Consider the following 13,132-nt stretch of genomic DNA (forward strand, 5'->3'; position numbering starts at 1 on the left):
GGGGGAATCATTGCTTTGGGACAGAGAAGGGCTGTGGGGGAGGGGAATCTGCTTTGCATTGGGGGCAGGCAGATAGTGACTGATGCTGGGGTCAGTGCTTTGGAGAGCAGATAGGTGCTGTGGGGGAGGGGGTTGCCGCTTTGCAGACTGCATGGGGGAGAAAGCTGAACCCCAGAACAAAATGTGAACTAAAGAGTAGTCACTGCTTTGCGTGTGCCTCTTTTAATTTTGGGGGGGGGAGGGAGAGGGGGGAAATCGTGGCCCAGCAGGACAGGAGATAAGGACCAAAGAGGAGCCACTGTTTTTCCACATTCACCATCCCTCACCCCCTTGTTAATGCTGTGACTAGGCCAAATAATTCTGGTGCTTTCCCTGGTTGTTTGGTCCACACTGGGCAGGTACCCATGCTAGTCTAGTTAATATTGCCAACAGTTGCTCCTCTTTTGGAGTGTTATTTCACAAACAGAACGTGAAAATGGTTCTCTTTCAACTTGATTCCCTAGGGTGTGTTTAGAGTCTTTCTTAATATAAGTGCAAAGAAAGCACATGTACAGGAAAACAGTTTGTAGGGAAATGTCTAGTGTCAGTGACACAAGATAACAGCAAACTACTGTGCTTTTAAAAATATTTGGATTCAGTGCTTTCTGGTTATTACAGAATAATATATTAGATTTCTCCAACAAGAATATTTTGCTAATAGTAGGAACTAACCAGAGCAGCTATATCAATATGTTGCCTGAAATTATGCAGAATGATAATATTCTTTTCCTACTGAAATTGTTTTTGTTAATTTATTTCACAAAGAATTTTCTATGGCAACTAAGAATTGCCAAATTTAGAAGTGGAAAAGATCTTTTAAATCAGGTTTTCTCCACCCAGGACCCAAATTGGATCAGTGTAACAATCCTCATTCAGCACTTGGCCAGGAAGCATGGCCAAACAGTCAGGGACACAACCCCCATGACCAGCAAGGGGGAAGTGGGGAGGAAGAAGGGGTGGTTGTTAGCCTGGTGGAGTTGGAGGGCCTGCACTCCCCTCTGACCCAGGGTGGCCTGCCAGCCAAGACTGCTTAAGGTTCCCCTCTCTAGGCCACTTTCTAGAGAGGGCAACCTCCCCCTAGCTCAGTCCAAGGCTTTCCTCTGTTGGGGAAACCAAGAAAATAAATAGTCCGTTAAAATAAAGTCATCCATGCCACTGTCCAGGGTCCATATATAAGGGAGAGGGGAATACTTCCCTCTCTGACTGTTTCTGGAATAGGTCCTCCCTTTCCTCAGGGAGGGCCCTTTAGTCTAGTTTTATTAGAGACTTCAACCTTCCCACGGCAGGTCTACCACCAAATGAGCTGTTTCCTGGTCTTTTAATTCCTCCACCAGATGGAGCATTTGCTTCAGGTGTGGTGAAGCAGGACTGGCTGGGCCCAAATAATTCCTTATCCCATTGTTCCCCAGTCTGGGTTTTGTACTCCCCATCACAGTCACCAGAATGTCTCCCAGGGTCATGGGCACCTCCTGTCCCAGGGGGCTGGCTGGTCTTGCCTCTCTTCTCCAAGAAACAGCAACCTCTGGGGTCTAGCACCACTCAGGTTTAGCCTCGCTGTCATGATGACAGGAATCCAAGTAGGCCAAATTTGAGTAAGTGGCACTGCAACCCCATGAGCCAGGTCACAACTCCAATCACACAAATTTGGTCCAGTCAGTGGGGCAGACAAATCTGAGCAGCACTGCAACCTTGGAGGCTGCATTGCCTGGAGTGGAGACACAATTCCAGGCAGCCCAACAGCAAAGAAGCTGCAGGAGCCACCACTGTGGGGTGAGTGTCAAGCAGCACCCAACCCGCTCGGGGGGCAGGATTGGACTGAAAGGCCCTCCACTCCCACACTGTTTTCTGGGTTGCGACAGGCCATAAACATTTACAAATGGGTAATGAGCCCAAAAAGGTTGAGAACCACTGCTTTAGATCTTCCATTCATCTCCCTGCCAGTGCAGGATTGCACCCTTCCATTTATTTTCTAGTATTTTGTTTAGTCTTAAATATTTCAAATGATGGTATTCCCACTGCTTCCCTTGGGAGAGTGTTCCATACTTGACTACATTTTACTGTCATGATGACATGTTGATATTCAGCCTATTTTTCCCTTTCTTAATTTAATCCCATTATTCACCACACTAAAAAAAAATCCTTCTCTACTTTGTGTGAAAACTCTTCTGCTACAGTGTCTGTAGAAACTTACCTCCTTGCTTTGGACTAGCTTAGCTAAACTAGACATATTTAATTATTTTCATCTTTCCTATATTAAAGAGAGAATGTAATTAATGTTTTTTTAACCTCAAAGTTACTGGTATGTAATCTCATCCTTAGCAATGTTTTTAACCTGGTAATTTTTCTTTTAATTTTAATTTGGAAATGTTTATGCTCTTGGGGCCCAATGCAGGGGGAGCATGCCATAGTTTCTTCACAGCTTGGGGCCCTCTGCAACAAGGCTCTGGGGCAGCAGGAGCACTTGGCAGGTGGGAAGGGTACAGGGGTGAAAGTAACATTCAACACTTACTGGTACGGGGGCCAGCTCCGGCTCCCAGAAAGAGCGCAGCCTCGGGCAAAAAGGCAGGGGTCAGCGTCATCCAGACACCCCATCCGCACTGCTTGGCCCACGCTGCCCAGGGCTCCAGCGGTGATTTAAAGGGCCTAGGGCTCTGGCTGCTGCTGTACTAGCGGCAGAGCCCCAGGCCCTTTTAAATTACAGCCCCAGGGCAGCTGCTCTTTTTGTCCTGCCCCTCCTCTGCTCCCGGGCAGTGGCCGGGGAGGGGGGGGGGGCAAAAGGGGCAATGACATTAAAGCACTGCCACTGCTGCGTTTTAAGCAGGGTCATTTGCCGCGGCAGCACTTTAGCATCAGCTGAGTACGGGCTGGTACCAGCGGCCACTTTTTACCAGTACACCGTACTAGTGTACTTTCACCCCTGGAAGGGTAGCAGGGGTGGCGAGTTATATGGGCACGTAGTGCCCGAGCTCCAGCAAATTCAGGGCACAGGGGCCCAGCTCCACCAATGTTTGGGCTGGGTCTTTCTCTGCACACTTTCCCTGGAGCATCCCTGCCTGTGCCCTGGGCAAGCGGGCAGCCTGCTGCTGCTCCATGCTGTGCTCCCTTGCCGGCCACTGCAAGCTACAAAAGGGAGTGGCGCCGGCAGCAGGCTGAGGCAGTAGCACAGTCACCACCTGCAGAGGGAGGAGGCGCACACACCTGATAGCAATCTTCCCCCCCCCCCCGCACCCACCACGGGAGGCGAGGGGGCTTCCTGGACCTGAGAGGGGCCCGGCTCCTAGGAGCTCATGCAGTGATGGTGCTGGGTGAGTGTGCTGCTGCGGGGGAGAGGGCTGGGGGGACTGTGGAGTCCTCCTCTCTGGCCCCACCTCCGTCATTTCCCTCACCCCCAGCCAGAACCCTCACCCCCCCACACTCCAACCCACTGCCCTAGCCCTGAGCTCCCTCCCACACTCCAAACCCCTCACCCCCAGCCAGAGCCCTCATCCCCCACACCCCCCAAATTGTGCAATATAGGAACTGTTAAACGCTTACTGTTTCCAGTCCATTTTTACATTATCTACAAAAATATATATTGGCTTACAAGGCAAGTGTGGGGGGAATGGGACTTGGACCTGTTCTGGGCACCACCAAAAATTATATAAACCAGCCACCCCGAAGGGTAGAGATACTTCACTCCCCAGGAATCTGCTTCTTACCTTACCCCCAACTTTTTGGCAACCCCATAAGCCTAATTAGGATCATAAGCCTTGATGAGCCTATTGTGGAACATTTAATGGCTTTCCTAGATTTGGCGGCACCACTTTGATCATCTAGTCTGACCTGCTGTGTATCACAGACCAGAGAATTTCACTCAGTGATTCCTGCAGTGGAGAGAATTATGCTTCCCTGTTATGTAAGTGATGTTATCAAGCCCAACAACTTGCATTATCTCCTGTCCTCCCCATAAGCCACGGTAGGTTGAAGAGCCTACTGTGGTTTATAAGGAGTAGAGGAGATAATGCGGAGGAAGTCTGGACCCCCTGCATGGAGCATGGGAAACAGCAGGAAGAATGGAGGATGGAATCAGTCTTCACTCCCCTGGAATTTCTCTACAGAGGTCAGGGAGCAGTAGGAGGCATGGGGAAGTGTCTCCTCCGCAATCCACACATCTTCCCCTCTGCAGAATTACAAAGAATGGTACCAAACAAACAGGCAGGGCACTTTCCAGGATAATTTAACTAACTTGTACAGTCTGATCTCTCCCTATTCTCTATGGCTCCAAGCCATAAGGACATATGACCACTCAATAAAACTGACCTGAGAAACACCCAATGTCAAGTATATGAGGTGCTGTCTCTGTGTTTGACACTGGGAGCTTGAAGAACACATGGGCTGCAAAATTACAAGACTGGGGAAAAACTTAAACCTTGAGTAATTTTTATTTAAGTAGCACTTCCTAAATTCTCAGGGAAAATACCACTCATGCCTGACTTTTAAGCCAAGCAATTTGAAAACAAATTGGTTATGCCAACCAAAATTTAAAGAGAGCTAGAAAATGCAGCTTAGAATGGAAATTCCATTTAGTTTTGTGACAGGTGTACCAACCCTGCACCAGGCAGGAAGAAGTTACAAAGTAGCTTTGGGCTCAGACAACCCCACGCCTGCGAGACATGCCAGTCTTGGAAGAGGAGCCTTCAAAAGCGAGAAGCTCAGTTCAGAAAGCTCTAGTGTAGGGAGGGGAACAGAGTGTTCATCCTCAGCTCTCAGGAAGGAGTTTAGTAGAGCACCAAGCTAGCTTAGGTTGAATGCAAAAAACAAACACTAGGACACATGTCTGGAGGCTCAAGGTAGGACAGAGAAGGTGGAGCTGCTTTTTATTTGGATTAATTTAGTTTCTTTTCATTTGTTACCTTGAGGACTGAGACTAGGGGCTGAACTGTTGCTGAAAATATGAGCCCTCTGAGGAGAGGGTAGATGCGCTGTAGAAAGTAGCCCCAGGAAGAAGCAAGAGGTCTGACCAAACAGACCTTAATCACTTGCCACAAGGATTCTTGGGCTTGAACCCATGGTAGAGGGAGGGGTGGGTTCCCCTACCTCCTCACAGGGAAGACTAGCCAGAAAATCCCAGACACAAGAGGCTAGAAGCATTATTGGTCCTGGATGAGGTCTATCAATGCGTGTGAGAGCCTGGGAGTGCTAGATAAAAACCCTGATTTACCCCAAAAGTGGTGAGACCAAAGGTTTCCCAGCTGGAAGGCTGAGTCACAATGCAAAATAGGACCATTAGTGGACCTGAGCAGCAGGATACAGAGAACAAAACCCTTCAATGCTGCTCCTAGCCAGGAGGCAGTGCTCCAGCTTGTGTTGGGTCACTTTGCTGCCGGTCTTAATTATGGAGTTGTAATACACTCCTCCATAATGCCATCAGTAAATAATTGTATAGCAAGCTGTACTGGAGAATAATTTAATATTTAATCGTAAGGGATTGGAGTGCAGTTAGCTCAAAAATTGGGGGGACAAATTGGGTTGTTGTGGGTATAACAAGTGCTTGCCTATTGGACAAAGCTGTAGTGGTAACCTCATTAATTACATGTTGAAAAGAATCTAAAGAAACCATCAGACCATATCCCCAATCTTCTCATAAAGATGTATCAAAATAAATCTTAACCAAATACCAATGTTAAAGTAATACAATGCAGATTCTTCCTGCTGAGAAAGAGGAAGTTAATGATCTACAAGGCCATGCTGTGGAGGGAAAAGAGGCATAGGGTATAATCATTTTTTCCCTCTTCTGTAGATTGCTTGCTCCTGATTTTGAACATTTAAAAAAAACATTTGCTATAGACTCTTGAGACCACACCCATCCGCAGTGCTTAATTGGTACCAGGGCTGAGCCTCAGCACCTCTAGGCTTGGCAGTTGATATCCCTGGCACCTCTGGGCTTGCTGCATCAGTTATGAATGTAAACAAATGTATTCAGCTCTGGCACCTTTCATTACAAATTAAACACTGCCCTTCTCTAAGCCCTGGAGGGAGTTCTTCATCAAACCTTCTCTCTTTTTTTGATACATGTTGGCATTCCTGTGATGTCTTTGGTGGTTAACTTTCTGTTTAAAATAGTGTTTCCCTCTGTAGAGGAGAAAATAACTGGTACCCTGGGCTGTGAATTATTTGATGAGTCATCAGTTAATACATCCTGAATAAAACACTGCAGCAGCTGCTAATTTCTGTTTACTGCTTGACAGTATGTACAAAAAAAAAAAGGTAATTGGCATTTGGAGCTTTTTATTGGTTGGGTTGTATACACACACACATACAGAAAATGTTTTTTCAGACTCCAAGTATCTATTTGTGTGAATGTAAGGCAAATATACTTTGGGCTTCACTCCCCCACATCCATATATGGTGGTTGAGGAAGGATGTAGGAATTTCTATTCCAGAAAGAAATTATTTAACATGGTCACAGATTTGCTGTTAATGCTTGTTTTCATCATTCTTTAAGTGTAACTCATACCAAAAAAAAGGAAAAACCTGGTTTTAAAAAAAAGGCTACAGCTACATCACCACTTATATCGCTCAGGGGTGTGAATAAGCCACCCCCCTGACTGATGTAAGTTACACAGACCTAAGCACCAGTGTGGCCAGTATTACATCAGTGGGAGAGCTTCTCCCGCCAACATAGATACCACCACTCATTGGAGGTGGATTAAGTCAACAGGAGACTCTTGCCCGTTGGCTTAGAACCACTGCACTAGCTGTGCAGCTGCACTGCTGTAAGCTCTCTAGTGTAGCTATAGCTTCTGACTAGCTCTATGAGCAAACAAGAATAATTAAACAAGCAGAAAATCAAATGACTCGGCACTTACACCCTGATTCTGCAAACATACTACTCATGGTAGTAAAGTTAAGCAGATGCATAATTGTTTGCAGGATCCAGGCCTTAGTAACACTCTAACTCTCTGCAGCCTTCCAAAGGTATACTTTTGGCAGAATGTTAATGAAAGTGGGACTAAAGTCAGAAGACCTATCTTGCTGACGTGCAGTCAGTGCAGGAACTGGTGAGAAGAGAAATCACCTTGCCATCCATTTGTGTTCAGTCCCTGGCCCCCAGTCTAAATTAGAGTAGTTTGGTTTGGGCAGTGGTCTATTTCATATGTGGCAAACCCTGCCCCATTAGGTTCCATTCTTTCCAAATCACATTTTGGTGAGAAGTTTAGATAAAATCTTCATGGTCTGACTCACTTCTAATAGGGAGACTGCTGTTCTGAAACTGCACGTGGTAATTAACAGGACAGTTGTTTGAGTTTTTCATAACAAAAGGAAAAACAAAAACCAAAGGATTAATTGCAAAGCTGCCACTTTTGGAAACCAATGTTTGTGAGTTATTCCTTTATCTTGAACTGTAGGTAATTAATTTTTGGCAACTCAGACTTGTTCTGACTTGATCTATATATAAAACAATATATAATCTGGGGAATTTTTTAATTTCCTCTCCTGTTTTTAAAACCATTATTTTCAACTGTTACTAACCAGGCAATGATGATATTTTAAAGTGGATTAGCAGATACTTTTACATCTACTTGAACAACTAATGGGTTAAGGAACTGTGGGCGTATTCCTAGTCCACTAGTTCCTGTATAAAGTGTAACTATGAACTGCTCTGCAAAACAAACCTGGGCTTGTCCCAAGCATTTGTTCCTAACATGATTACAAGTAAATGTCAAAGGTAAGTGGAAATATTCAGGAAAAGGGAAACACTCCAGCGCTTCATAGTTTGATATCAAAATAAACATTTGAAAAGTGTAAGTTTTATTGCTATAAAATCTTCTAATAGGGAGACTGCTGTTCTGAAACTTCACATGGTAATTAACAGGACAGTTGTTTGAGTTTTTCATAACAAAAGGAAAAACATAAACTAAGAGTAAAAATCCAGTGAAGTACAATTTAACCATCAGTTCTACCACTTCAGGAATTTAGCTCCTGTCCTTCCTTTAGCTGTCTACCATAATGAAACCTAAAGAAATGTAAGGAATGAACAGATTACCACCAGCATGAAGGTTTTACCACTGCATGGTGTCAAGTATCAGAGGGGTAGCCGTGTTAGTCTGGTTCTGTAGAAGCAGCAAAGAATCCTGTGGCACCTTATAGACTAACAGACGTTTTGCAGCATGAGCTTTCGTGGGTGAATACCCACTTCTTCACTTGCATCTGAAGAAGTGGGTATTCACCCACGAAAGCTCATGCTGCAAAACGTCTGTTAGTCTATAAGGTGCCACAGGATTCTTTGCTGGTTTTACCACTATATATTTAAAAAAAAACCAAACTACACACACAATTGTTACATGTAATGTATATAATTGATCATAATTAATACTTAGCATTTGTATAACACTCTCCATATGAGGATCTCATTTGTGGTTTAAACCTCATACCATACCTACTGTAAAGAAGTGTTAAGTAATTTCTTTCCTTTATGTTAAAGATGGGAAAGCTGAGGCAAAGAGAACCGAAATGACTTGCCTGAGATCACAAAACAAGTTAGTGTTAGTAGTGGGATTAGAACACTAGTCTCTAGCTCTTCAGTGCTGTGCTCTAGCCAACACAGAATGTTGTTGCCTGCATAGCAAAAAGATTGAAAACTACCAAGACAGCAGTATATGTCAGTTAGCTCAAATTTAAAAATGAGAAATACATGATCTGACACATAGAGCAGCTGGGGGGAAAAAAAAGTACACTTCTCACATATACATATAGAAGCAGTAGTTCCAGCAACATGCTACTATATTATGAAGTTCCACGGTCTGCTAATGCATTAAGCCAAAGATCACATTATCACACCACTGAAACTAGAATGTATTGCAGAAAACAAATTCGCAATACTCTCAGAAGGACTTTGAGCTTATAAAGTAATTAATGGAGCACACAGAGCAATAACTATCATCTGAGTGATTACACTAAATGAAAATTCCTGATTTAAAATTAAAGGTAGGAGTGCAGTATTCTGTGCCATGTCAAAGACATTTGGGACAGAGGGATAGCTCAGTGGTTTGTACATTGACATACCTAAATCTAGGGTTGAGAGCTCAATCCTTGAGGGGGCTACTTAGGAATCTAGGGCAAAATTGGTCCTGATACTGAAGGTAGGGGGCTGGACTTAGTGACCTTTCAGGGTCCTTTCTAGTTGGAGAGGAGGAATAGCTCAGTGGTTTGAGCATTAGCCTGCTAAACTCCAGGTTGTGAGTTCAATCCTTGGGGGGGGTGATTTAGGAATCTGTTTGGGGATTAGTCCTTCTTTGAGAAGGGGGTTGAACTAGATGACTTCCTGAGGTCCCTTCCACCCCTGATATTCTTAAAAAAAATAAAGTACACCTCTGTCTTGATATAATGCTGTTCAGGAGCCAAAAAATCTTACCACGTTATAGGTGAAACCATGTTATATTGAACTTGCTTTGATCCACCGGAGTGCACAGCCCCCCCCTCCCCCGAGCACTGCTTTACCACATTATATCCAAATTCATGTTATAGCAGGTGCCGTTATATCGAGGTAGCGGTGTACATATATTAGAAACACAAATGTTTCTGGTTGTAGTATGTTCACATTGTGAATGACTCTAGACCATTCCATGACAGTCTTAGAAGTTCCTATGGAAATCTGATATATGTATATTTAAAAAAAAATAATTAAGTTTGAAAACAAAAGTTTCTGTGCATTTATGTTGGCTAGTTTTCAGACATCAGCTTCCAGTTGGGCTCCTCTGATTGGGACTGATAGCCACAACTTGAGCAAAGAGTGCTATACAGTAAACTATCTCTTTTAAATAATTCTAACTGAATGTTACTAACTGGAAAGCTGGTGAAATACCTCTGAATATTCCTATTTCTGCAAATCAAGCAACACATCTGCACATTTGTATGCACCTAGAGATTGACATGGATACAAACAGCAAGATACGTGTATATGCACAGTGAATTTCATGTACAAAAAGTTGCATGTTTAATTTTTAACCTGCTAATCCTTACCATTCACTAGTCTATATGTGCTATACAGATGTAAATCACCCCTTTCCCCAACACCTTTCTGTTCTCCTCTATTCCAAATGGGTTTGCTAAAACTTTCTCACTTACCTATTGGTCTATGTCACTCCTTTGAATCCTTCCATTGGCTCCATCTTTTTTACCACATCAAGTTTAAACTTCTCATCCTTGTCTTCAAGACCTTACAGAGCTCTGCTGTTACTTATATCTGACAGATTTAGTGTGTCACACACCTATCTCCTGTCAAAGTAGCTTAGATTTTTCTTTCATTTCAAAAGTTGTAAATTAGAAGTAAAATCCATGTAAACCAATTATTTACATGATTAGTATAATGGTATAATCCTATTATGTATTTACAAATGAAGGGTCCAGTCCTGTAAGATGCTGGATAGTTTCAACTTCCACCTTAATCAATGGAAGGTGAAGGCACTCAGCACTGCCCAGAAACAGGCCTAAATGTAGACCCTGTGCTCTTGACAAGCTGCTGTTTTAGGTGTATGTATGTGTTGCAAAGGTTGGGTGCATCTAATCCAAAGGGGTTAAGCAAGCAATTAAATAGTTTGGTTCAGGACTGGGGTGAAGCTTTGAAATACAGCTCCTATAGACTGGCTTTCTGCTATACCTAGGTGCACAGGATTTAGCAGTGAAGAAAGTTCTTTTGTTATCAGTAAAAAGTATGATAAGGGAGATGACCTAGAGTAAACCCTGACTGGCTGTATTTGCTGCTGCCCCAACAGCAATATGCTTTTGGTAAGGATGCTTAGGTTTCCAGCAAAACAGAGCAAAACAAGATTTGCTTGTTTTTCCAGTTCAAAGGGCCCTGTATGCTGTTATATTTTGTAGTTGCACAGCATTATGCTGTTGTGTTTACCAAAGCCCTTATTATGCTGTTGTGTTTACCAAAGCCCTTATTATCTTAATGTCACCTCTAATGCTACTGTATGTCTTCCTGCTTTTAAAAATATATATTTATATTATCTAGGCAGTTCTATATTTGTCCTCCATGTCAGAGAAACACATATTGAATGCTACTGGATTTTTTATGAACATGTGATTTATCTAAACTGTACTTATTTGCTATGAAATGCTGCAAACAAACCATATAAAACTACAATTTTAACAGTAAGTCTTTGTCTACTTCTGGTTTTTTTTTGTTTGTTTGTTTGGTCTAGTGACACTAATCTAGCTGCACTAATGCTAACCTCTAATGGTAGATGTGCAGAGTTTATATTACTGATGGGGGCAGGAGGAGGGTGAGTACTCATTCCACAGCAGAACACTTCCAATACCATACTGTCCTGTAGTACCTTGGTGAGATACGGGGTCAGTACTGAACCAAAATGAGTACTACAACCACTCTTTTCAGCCACACACAGATTTTGCTTGGAGGTCTCCTGGCTCATGATTGGCCCAGCCCAGCCTAAGAGATCTGACAAAATCACACTTCAAAGGAATATGGCTACAGGCAACATTAAACAACTTCAAATTTTTAAAATCCTCATTCCAATTTCCATTTGTGCCCATTATTATCTATGTTTAGTGCTGACTCTTCGGTGCCAGACCATAGCAATGAGCTAAACACCATTTTAGATTTGTTTGTTCCATGAAACCATTAATTTCTAACTATTGATTACTTTAGTGTACTGACAAACAGCATTAAGTCTAACTAATATTATTTTTTTTAAATAATTTACATATTATCCCAACCATTCTATTTAAGTTAGTGACACATTTCTGGTGTGTTCATATTGGATTGTATAAGATCCTACCAAGCAATCAGTTATAGCCAAAGATAAACATTTGTTGTGCAGAGAGACCTTGCTTATTTGTGTAAGGATCACCTACAGCACTATATAAATAATTAACAATTCTAGCCTCCAGGGGAATCATCTCTAGACAAACTGTTAGTGAAAAGAATGAATTTTTGTAATGTCTACTTTGAATTTTTAGATGGGCCTGATGCTACCTCTCCTCTGACTTCCTGCCTGACCTGGCTACATTGCTGCTCATTAGCCCTTCCAGTGTCCCTAGAATGGTAGAAATGTCTCTTGTGCTGACATCCCAACACCCTGAATTCTCACATGCGCTTTCTGAGGTGTGAGCCAGGAGAGCCATTGGGTCTCATTCAGTCCTGATGTGAGCAGGCCAGCAGTCTGGGTTACAGAGCCAAGATGAAAGCCTAGGTCTCCTGCCTCCCAAAACCAGTGGTCTCCTTGTTATGTTGTTCTTAGGGCTTGTTCATTGAAATGACCTGAGGATAGGAATCAGATAGCAAGTGTGAAAAATCGGGACAGGGGTAATAGATGCCTATATAAGAAAAAGCCCCAAATACTGTAATGGTCCCTATAAAATAGGGACATCAGGTCACCCTACCAGGGCAGGGGGGAATGGGGTAATATGTCACACTAGCGATGGGAGGCGCTCAGAAAAGTAGCCAGTACCCAGCCCTTCAGGAATTGACTCATACCCGCTGCACTGCCCAGCACTCAGAGTAGGGCTCTGTTGAAGCCAATAGCTGCAGGCACAAACCCCTCAGCTGCATGGGGCCCAACTTCGCTGTGAATGGGCTCAGCCTCCTGCAGCCTCAAATCGCTGGCGTGGGAATAGGCTGGGATCCTAGGGGTGGGGGCTGGGTTCGAACTCAAGGCCTTTGCTCCAGTTTAAATACTCCTAAAACTCTACTCTCAATGAAAGAGGCCGCCCCGCTCCTGCAGGGGGCGTGGAAATCCGTGATCGACGGGCCACAGCATCAATAGCGCGGGAGAACTAGCCTAGCAACTGAGGCGCTGTGCCCCCATGGGAACAAGAGGAGGCGGGATTCCGAATACTCTGCCCCCAATGGGAAAAGAGCAAGGCGGGGCTGAGGGTTTCGATCTCCCAATAGAAGAAGAGGCGGGCGAGGCTGGGAGACCCGTTGCCCAATGGCAAAAGAGGTGGGCGTGGCCCTTAGTGCAGTGCTGCAATAGAAGAAGAGGTGGGCGGGGACCAGGATCCTGAGGCACCAATGGGAGCCGAGTTGGGTGGGGCTGGGTCTGCTGTCACGGTGCTGCGTGCTGGGGCAAAGCGGGGGTAGAGA

Source organism: Mauremys mutica, chromosome 12 (assembly GCF_020497125.1).
Source record: "Mauremys mutica isolate MM-2020 ecotype Southern chromosome 12, ASM2049712v1, whole genome shotgun sequence".
NCBI classification, from domain to species: Eukaryota; Metazoa; Chordata; order Testudines; family Geoemydidae; genus Mauremys; species Mauremys mutica.